The 9269-nt window shown below is 52.0% G+C and overlaps 1 long non-coding RNA gene across 1 annotated transcript; it reads left to right on the top strand.

The window, feature by feature from the left end:
• The first annotated feature begins 2653 nt into the window (after positions 1–2653).
• LOC135329334 (uncharacterized) lies at positions 2654–8496 on the top strand. Its single transcript, XR_010390707.1, has 3 exons — positions 2654–2966; positions 3712–3846; positions 8255–8496. It is a non-coding gene; the product is annotated as an uncharacterized LOC135329334 (long non-coding RNA).
• The last annotated feature ends 773 nt before the right edge of the window (positions 8497–9269 follow it).

Raw genomic sequence — 9269 nt, 5'->3', positions numbered from 1 at the left:
CTCTGGGTTTGTGCTGACCAGACTTGGCTCAAGCTGACTCTGTGCTCTGGAACTGGAGCATGATGCTGAGATACTCCGACTGCTCATGAATCCAAGTTCTGCTTGCCACTAGAGGTCAATACTGGTCCAAAAACTGGTCCTCTGCAGCCTGCATCCTGTTTACCACCTGGAGCTGCACGGAGGCTGCTGGCTGTTGGTAGGCTGGCTGAGCAGCCCTCCTTCCCACTGGCACCAAGCGGAGGGGACAAGGGACTGGGAATGGCAGGAGCCCTGCCCGGCTACCCTGAAAGTCCTACAGACCCGGGCTGGTACAGGGCATTCCTGGGCAGAGATGCCACTCCCAAGCTTACCCTCATGTTTGAGCCACCTCAGAGGATACTGAGGCCAGCACAAGGACATGCTGGGGCAACACAACCATCTGTCTAGCTCAGGATCCTAGTTCTGAGAGTAGCTGGTTAATGAGAAGAGATGCTTGTACGAGTTTAACTTCCCACCCCTGCAGTCTCTTGTTCAGGGACTGCTTGAGCCAGGTGTTGTGCTCCACTCTTACATGTAATGCCCTGATGGACCTTTCTTTACATAACCTCCTTTTGAAGTCAGGACATCTCCTGCTGAGCTGAGGCAGCAGAGAAAATGAGGTGAGAGAAAGTGAGACCTTGATGCCAGGACCCAGGAAGGGAGCATGGCAAGAGAGCAGAGGAATGAGGCTCTCAAGGGGGTCGGAGAGAGAGCAGAGTGAGAGGCACCGCTACCAGTTGAAGAAAGCCAGGGCAAGGGCAGTTCTAGCTGGAGCTGGAAGAAACAAAACACTCAGGAGATGGGGTGGCTGGGGCCAGCTGAAAGCTGGGTGAGTGGAGACAGTGGTGGGGTGCAGAGAAGGATTGGAGATCAATATCAAAGGACAGGTAGAGCTTCCGGAATCAGGGCTAGATGAAAAGGTGTAGGGTTGGTGTGTGTGCACAGGGGGCTGAAGTCGGGGTGAGGACAGAAAAAACATGTGTTTTCTTCAGCTAACTTGCCCACTAGACATGGCCCACTTGCAGGTCTTGGAGCACATCTTACCCTGTGGGTATTTAGCAGTCTGGGTGTGAGCCAAATGTTGATGGATCACACTCAGAAAACAGGAGATGTGACAGGGAGGAGGAAGCCCTGCAGACCAGAGCCACCCAGAAACCTATGCCACCTTTCTCTCCAGAGCTTGAATACCCCAGCTTAAACTAGTGTCACCAGCAGCCAGGCGTATTTATAAAGCAACAAAGACAAGTAGGCAATAAAGTGGCTGTTTGGATTTATTAGAGGCTGTGAACGCAAACAGATTTAATGGGCTAGAAATAGGGGCTGATCCACTCAAGTGCGTAGGAGAAACCTGCCACCCAAGAGCAAGGGAAGGACACCAGGTCTCCCTGGCTACAACAGCAGTGGGGAGTCTGTGGTCCGAAGGACACTGACTCTCCAGGGAGCCCTGGTGTGACAGGAGGGACTGGGCTGTGTTTATAAGCAATCTATAGACTGTTAGATCATACACAGTGTGGATGTGTAAGTGTGGGGTCAGTGCAAAAGGCCCAGCCTCAGCAAAGGACCATCAATGGAGGCATCACAGTTCGGTCCCATTTCTGCCAGTCTTTTGCTGGGCCTGATTCTTCCTTGTGCACCACACCCTGCAAGGCAGGTGTAAAATACTGCTGATCAGATTGGTGCCCTTGCACACTTTGTTATGGTGTAAATAACTGCCTGAGGTGCTAGGCCTGAAAAAATGGGCTCTCATTTCATCAGTGCTTCTCTCTGTGCTGCAGGTTACTCCTCAGTGGAAATGAGAGGAAGCAGCAAGGGGAGAAGATCACGTCCTGACTCTGCTCCTTCATATGCTAACTTTCCTGATGTGCTGATTTCTGATCCTGGCTCCTATAGTCCCCCCAGGTAAACAACATATCACAATCAACATATCATTCAAGTCATTCTGGTGAGATCCATCTGGGTATACTTGTCCTCTTCCCTCTTGATCTTTGAATAAGAGAGGAACAAAACCCCATCTGTGTCCAGTCTTTGTTGTGGCTGGAGACAGTGCTGAAGCCCCAGTCCCATTTCATGTTGGGGTGAACATAAGCGGAGAGCTTGGTCCTGGCCAAAGTCCTGTTGAGCTGGAGGAGGGATAGAGGCTGTAGGGTTCACAGCTAGGAGGAATCAAATCTCAGGCAGGTGCCATTAGCCACACACTCTGAAGCCACTTATTGGTCTTTCCAGAGATAATGCTGCTCCTTCCGCTGGTGGTATGTCACACCAGCCAGGAGCTGTGGAGAAACTCCAGGAGCAGCCTCATCTATGCAGTAGCACTGCACACAAGGGTCTGTGTGGGACAGAGCCTTGGCTCAGCCTAGCCTGGGGGTTCTCAGTGGGGCTTGAAGACAACCATTTCTGGGAGGCTGAGCCACAAGTCCTCCAGCTGCTCTGGGCCCCTCTGTCCTGGCTGAGATATTGCTCTTGCCCCTGCTCCTCGTCAATAAATCCCTCGAGTGTACAAGCCCTCAAGAAGAGCTAAGCCATTTGTGCTCCTGCAGCTGGCATCCATCCAGCAGCTTGCAGCCTGCGCCCTATCCCAGCAGCCCGCGGAGGGGGCACTTAACGGAGTGTAACCAAAACCTGCCTTATCAGGGACCGCCTGGGAACAGAAAACAGACTCAGGGCACAGGAGAATTTCCCAGCAAAGTGTCACTGTGAGCTGCTCTTTCTGCAGCCCCTTGGCCCCGCTCTGAGAATTACTGCCTGGGATTGTGGAAGCCGACAGCTCTGCTCAAGCCACTGCCCTGCCATGCTGGCACCAGGGCTCTCTGCTGAGGAGGGCAGAGCCCCAGCTGAGGCTCTCCTGAACCTGCCCCAGCCTGGCGTGCCCCGGGAGCAGGGGCAGCAGTTCCTGCTGTTTCTGGCAGGCCTCTGGGAGGGACCTTTGTGGGCACCTGCCTCCCCTTGAGGTACTCGGTGCCTGCACCTTTCCTTGTCTGGTTTTCCTGACTGGCATTTTCCTCCCGTCATTCTGTTCAAAATGCTGTCACCAGTCTCTCCTCTCCTCACTGCTATCCTGAGTGTGAGATCTCTCTCTTCCTCCACTCTGTCTAAGTTCCTGGTCCTGTCCTGCCTGCTCCAGTGTATTTGTTCTTAAAACTTATCCAGCTTTCAGGAAGCCACCAAAGATACTGACTGAGCCTTGGTGACCTGCTTGTTTTTCTGATGTGTCAACCTGAGTTGCTCATACTTTTCACACTGTCCTCCGCTTGTGCTGCATGCTGCAACATTCGTCCTCTCTGACCTGCTCCCCAAGGACACTGACTTTTCCTCTTTAAAACAGAGGCAGCTAGGTTCTCTTTGGACAATCATTTACTTGCTGGTAAAGGCAGTTTCATGGGAGGAGGGGAAGGGCATGGGAAAAAAAAATGTAAATTGGGCTCACATTTGGTTGGCACTTTGACCCCAAAAAAATTTTTCTGAAGTTAGAAAAGTCTTGCTTTGTTTTGACCTTTTTCCAATATTTCTCTCTGAATGATATTTAGTGGCAAACCCTCATTTCAGAAAAGGGCTCAAAAACCCCAAACCTAAATGAAACACTTGATCTCTCATTGTACCAACACTTTGTTCAGCTCCAGCGGAAAGTTTGTTTTCTGTTCTGCTGAGCCAGCCAAAAAAATTTGTTATGAGTTGACTCAGATACTTTGCTTTCAGAACACTCCTCAAGGACCTGTGGAAGAAACAAGTCACCTTTGACAGCTGGACAAGGCCCAGAGACTTCCTTATGCAGCATGAAACCTTCTGGGTCTCCCCGTATCATCTCCCTCTGGTGCTGCTGTATGCACAAAGGTTAGTGGAAGTGGCTGCTGCTGGTTTGCCCTGTACTCTCGGAAGAGCAAGTCAGGTTGTGCAAAGGGCTCTCTGACATTTCTCCAAACAGTACTCTGAAAAGCGAGAGAGCTGCAGGAAGGGAATTGGATCAAGGGGGGGAACGTTGTCTGTGCTTCTTGGACATCAAGAACCCGGCCTTTGGCCTGGCTGTAGCGTGACCTGCTGGGTCACTGATGCCTGCTAGGGATGAAGCAGTCAGTCAGACATTGCGGTTGTCTGCAAATGAGGCAAATTCCTTGGTTCTCCTTCAGCCTCGTCTTAACTGAAGAGAATTTGACCTGCTTCCATTCTGCTCCCAGTGATCTAGGCAGGCCATCTCAAGCTCTGGTATAAATCCAGGGTGCTCCACTGCTGCATGTCGGCTAGCCTAATCCCATGTCCCTCCCTATTTGCTTTTTTGTTCCCCCTTGGCGAAGTTCCAACATCGGCTGGTTTCACCCAATTCTCCTCATTCCAGTGAATCCTTGGAGTGGCCAGGAGATAAATCAGGTAAAGGTGAGGTTAAGCAGGTAGGGACTGTCAGGGCCTGCAGTGCTGCAGCAGGATTCCTCCCTGGAGACTGTACTTCCAGCTCTGCCTCCCCAGTACGCCTTCAGGCCCCAGCTTGTTCTCCTTTGCTGACTGTCCACACAGCCCCACGTCAGTTCTATAAGCAGAAGATTATCCCCAGACACCACAAGCCAAAGATAACATCCCTCTGTCCCTGCTTGGATGCCTGGGTATCTCCTTTGAGCTTGCAAGGCCACAAAGCCTGCAATCTGTCAGCATACCTGTAGGACGTACCAGTGCATGTCCTGCCATGTTCCCTCCACAGCAAGCGCAGTCTGTCTGGGGTCACCTCCCAGAGCCAGTGCGTCCCTTTGCCCCAGCATTCATGGTGATAAGATCTGCTGAGACAGTTCGCAGTGAACCAAGGAGCCCCCATCCCCTCCTTTCCAGGGTGAAGCCCCCAGGCAAGAGGGAGGGATTTCTGAGCGCTTTGGATTTTGTTATTGCATCTCTAAAATATTTTTAGTGCTCGTAAAAGTGAGAAACTGGGAGAGACCCAGCTAGGGCCAGTACAGTACAACTCTCACCCAGAGCCCTCCCAAGGCACCTAAGACCTGACCAGCACCAGCCTAGTCCCATGTCTCCAGAGCAGAAGGGCAAATATACCTTTCCCTCTACCTCCTGAGTCATCCAGCTGATTTTCTCAGGGGACCTAGGGCAGGGGGGGCTGGAGGAGCATCCCTGAGTCATTTCTGGTAACCATAACTGGGGTATTACTTTGAAACTAAACTGCAACCATCTACTTATAGGGTTAGCAGGGTACCACGAAGGCAGTGCTACCTCTCAGATAAGTTTATTGACACCTACACATTCATGGGGATGTGTACACTGAGGCTCAAGGGTCCTAATTTCTGTGAAAGAGAGGAAGCAAAGCGTATGTGTTGGGCACACTGCCCTGCCAGAGAGCATGGGGTTGCCTGCAGCAGTAGCCCTCCCTCCACAGCCCCAGCTCCAGCCACGTCTGCTGCTGGGAGCCAGTGGTGCAGAGTGGGGACTCGGATCTGGCATTACGAGCAGATGGGCAGCTTGCTACAGACCTAGTATTTAGCTGCCACACTAATGGGCACAGGACATGATGGGCCAAATTCAGTGGTGATGTGGACAAGCAGTCTCTCTACTAGGCTAGGCACTGGCTCGCACTGGCTGTCACTGACATGGAGTTTCCAACAGAACTTTTAGGCAGCTTGGCACTTGTGACTGGGGTGTGAAATCTGCCCCGTACATCGTATGGTGCAGTTAGGTACCTTACAGGATGGATGCAAAGGACTTGGTCTAACCCACTCTAGGAAACCCTCTGCCTGCAAAGCTGCAGAGGCACCTCTGATCAGAGGGAGCATGAGTTCGGCAGGGGCCAGGGACTGTTGTGCTGGCAGGAGACTCCCCGTAGAGCTTAGCACTTGTAATAGCCCCCTAGATCTGCCTAACGCAGACTTCAGTATGACCACACTACCTTAGGGGAGCCCTTGTTCACCTGCTTTGCTCCTGGGGCAGCGTAAGGAAGCATTACTTCCTGCAGTCACTGCCAATGACTTGGCCGGTCAGGCAGGGCGAGTTGTATGGCTGCCTTGCAGAAAGGAACCTCAGTAAGGTCCTTCTCCTCAAGAAGCTGATCATCAGAGTAGCCCACTGGGGACAGCTCCATCAGTTTGCCTCTTTAAGTGGTGTATAAGTTCAAGTGGACTCTATGCTGCACGTACCTTGCACTGTCCCCCTTTCAGGGTTGCATTCCCAAGCCTCTCCAGTACCCGGTGGCTAAGAGTGCTGTCTCCCTCAGCCTTTCTTGTATTGCCCAGGCCCTGCAAAGGAGCCTCATGAGAAGCCAGTCCTTTAACAGGCTCTCACACTGTTGGCAGGTGAGAGTGAATAAGGAGTCAGTCCCTGTACTCAGGGCAGCCAGCAGAGCATGCCAGCTCCGATCAGACTGCAGCAGCAAAGTGCTGATCTGCAGGTTGATAAGGAGGGGCACTGCGAGGCGGTGCAACAAGGTGAGACTATCAGGCCAGTGGAAAAGCTATTATCGTTTGCCCTCTACTTCCATAATGGGAGCGCTGTGCTCAGACACAGGGGACAGAGGCAGGGGATAGAGCAGGTAGGAAGGAGGTCAGCAAACAGATCTGCTGCAGCACGGGAAGGCCCGTGCACAGGACTCTCAGGACTGTGGGAGCTCCCTGGCTCCCGGACTGTGCAGCACAGCCCTGTCTCTGCAGGCAGAGGGCTTAGCAAGCTGCTTTTCTGGGTATACTGCCAGTTCAATGAGACCCCTGATTGGAAAGCACTGCAGTTTGGTTTCTTCCACTAAAGGGCAGTCACACAGAGCAACTGATGATGGCTATGCTGCCAGGCGTTAGCAAGTTCCCTTATGCTATAAAATGCTCCTTTGTGCCTCTGTGTTTCTTCCTCTTGAAGTTTCTAAGAGTTGTTCTAGGGCAGGGCTGAAGACTGGTTGTCCCACATAGCTGGCAGGAGAACATACAACTGTCAGCACTGCTGCTTGTGATTAGGGCTCAGATGTTGTTGTTTAGGGATTTCAGCTTCTCTCTAGCCTCCTGGTCTGTATGGCTGACCATGCCCTGCAGAACCCATGTGTAATGGGAGGCCCAAAAACACAGTGGGGAGGGCTCTGAGCAGCATCCCCAGGGGGACTGCTGATCTTTAGGAGAACAAACTCTGCTCTTGTTTCAGGTGAGGCAGATGCCTTTGGGGTGTGTGAGGGCAGTGTGTCCCTGCCAAGTGACTCAGGTCCTGCTGAAGCAGACCGAGGCTCTGCTTGTGCAGGTCCAAAGAGGGCTGGGCAGACAGAGGCCTGTTGGTGCAGGAAGCAGCAGGTCCCTCAGTATAATAGGCATGATGGTACAGACCCTCAGGGTGTGGAGACCTATGGAGACCATCAAAGACAGCCAGTGCACGGTGAGCCCTAACAGGCAGGAACATGGTGTGCAGACACACAGCGTAAGAGTCAGGCCACACCCTGGGGTTTGGAGCTACTACCTGCATCCATGTCCCTAACACTGTCCTGGTGACGAACACAGGGCCAGAGCCTGGAAAAGGGAGTTCAGTGAGCCCTTTCAAGCCTGCAGGAACACTGTGCTGAAGTGCTGAACTGGCCAGCTCTAGTCCTCAGCCACAGATTCCCTTTTCCTCAGCCTCTCTATGGATGGGAGGGGAGCAGTGCCAGTCTGGTCCCTTGCAGAGAGACAAGTGCAGTACTGGATTCTGGCTCCCACCTCCCAGCAGTTCCCTGGGGCTTGAGAAAGGAGCCTGTGTCCCAGTGCTTTCCTACAGTCTGGCTAAAGGAACCAGCCTGGCACACCAGACTCAGTTATTGGGACTGATGTTGGCCTAGCAGATCGTGTTTTGAGATATTGCTCAGTCCTTTCCAATGTATAACATATTTTTCCTCATCCCCTTTCAAAGAAGTTTCATTTCAGATGCTGCCTTGGTCTGTAATGAATTTCCCATAGATAGCTCAGCTGCTGGGCAGCATCAAGGGCTTACTTGCTGTCTTACTCCCAGCTAACCCTCCATGGTGCGTCTTAATTTGCTAGTTGATTCCTCTGCCATAAAGAGGTGCTCTTTGCTTCTGAGTTGAATTTCCTCAGCTCTTTCCAAAGATACCTCTGCCCTGCTGCCTGCGTGAGGCCCAAACCTCTCAAAGGAGATTTGAGAATGATTTTGTGTTGCCACCAGTCTCTCCAAGACTATCCACCACATTTTTCTGCCATCTGTCATTTTGAGAAGAAAGCAAATAAGAAATAATGATAAACTCAAATTATTGACTTATTAACATGGAAATCAATACCCTTTGCTGAGCCTGCAGGCCACAGATAGATGCCATCAGCAAATTTGGACAGCTTGCCTGGATTGCAGTTTTTCCTCTACTGACAGGCATCTCTGGGACCTTCAGCCAGAGGAAGGAACTGTGATCTGCTTGAAGGACTTGCCTCAGTCTTTGGGAAAAGAGCACGTGGTTCATCTGAGACTTGAAGCACTGTCAAAACAATGAAAAAATGGACTGTTGTGTTTATCCTTATTAATGTAACACTAAAGGAAGTCCCATACCAGAAATGTCTCGTGCTCTTTCATGTGGAATGGAATAATCCACCTTTTTCCATTCACCTTCCTTAGGTTTCCCTTCTTTTCCATGCAGCACTGCAGTGCAGTGCAGATGCGGTGAACGTACTGGAGGGGCAGAAAGATATCAGCTATGAGGAGGGGACATGGCCAAGCTGAGCTGAGCCCTGCTGGGCAACGCTGCTTTCTCCAAGGATGCTTGGAGGAGCCAAGCCATCTGGAGGCTGCAGGGCACTGAGGTCTCCAACCCCATCTCTGGTAGGTATGGTAGCCTTGGCAGGGCCATTGCATGTCTACATGATCCTGGCATTGGTTTGAAGCATCTGTCTTTCTCTTCCTCCTGGAACAGTGCCGCAAACTTCTTTCCCCAACATATACTGCAATACCTATGCCCAACCCAGTGATTCAGGCTGCCTTGGCAAGGATATGGGGATGCCCCACAATTCATTTTTTCCTGGTCATTTAAAGGGAATTTGGACCCTGGGCTCAGCCAATTTGCCCGTGGTCAGACAGAGCTGTCCACAGGGCAGTGAAGAGGAGTGGGCAGCCCCTGGGCAGCCCCCAGCTCTGCCAGGGCTGCATCTCCCCAGCTCCGCATCCGGAGCCTGGCAGAGGCTCATTGGAGGAAACAAGCCCCTGTGATAATTTGGTGTTGCCCAAGAGGCTCTGGGAGTTGCCCTGCATGGGGTGGCAGGCCCAGCCCCATTCACCTTCACCCTAGCTTACAAAGTGTGATTGATTGTCCAGATGCATGCCAGAAA

Source organism: Dromaius novaehollandiae, chromosome 10 (assembly GCF_036370855.1).
Source record: "Dromaius novaehollandiae isolate bDroNov1 chromosome 10, bDroNov1.hap1, whole genome shotgun sequence".
In the NCBI taxonomy this organism is placed as follows: domain Eukaryota; kingdom Metazoa; phylum Chordata; class Aves; order Casuariiformes; family Dromaiidae; genus Dromaius; species Dromaius novaehollandiae.
Note: the sequence above shows the minus strand (reverse complement) of the source record. Positions and strands in the feature narration are given on the sequence as shown.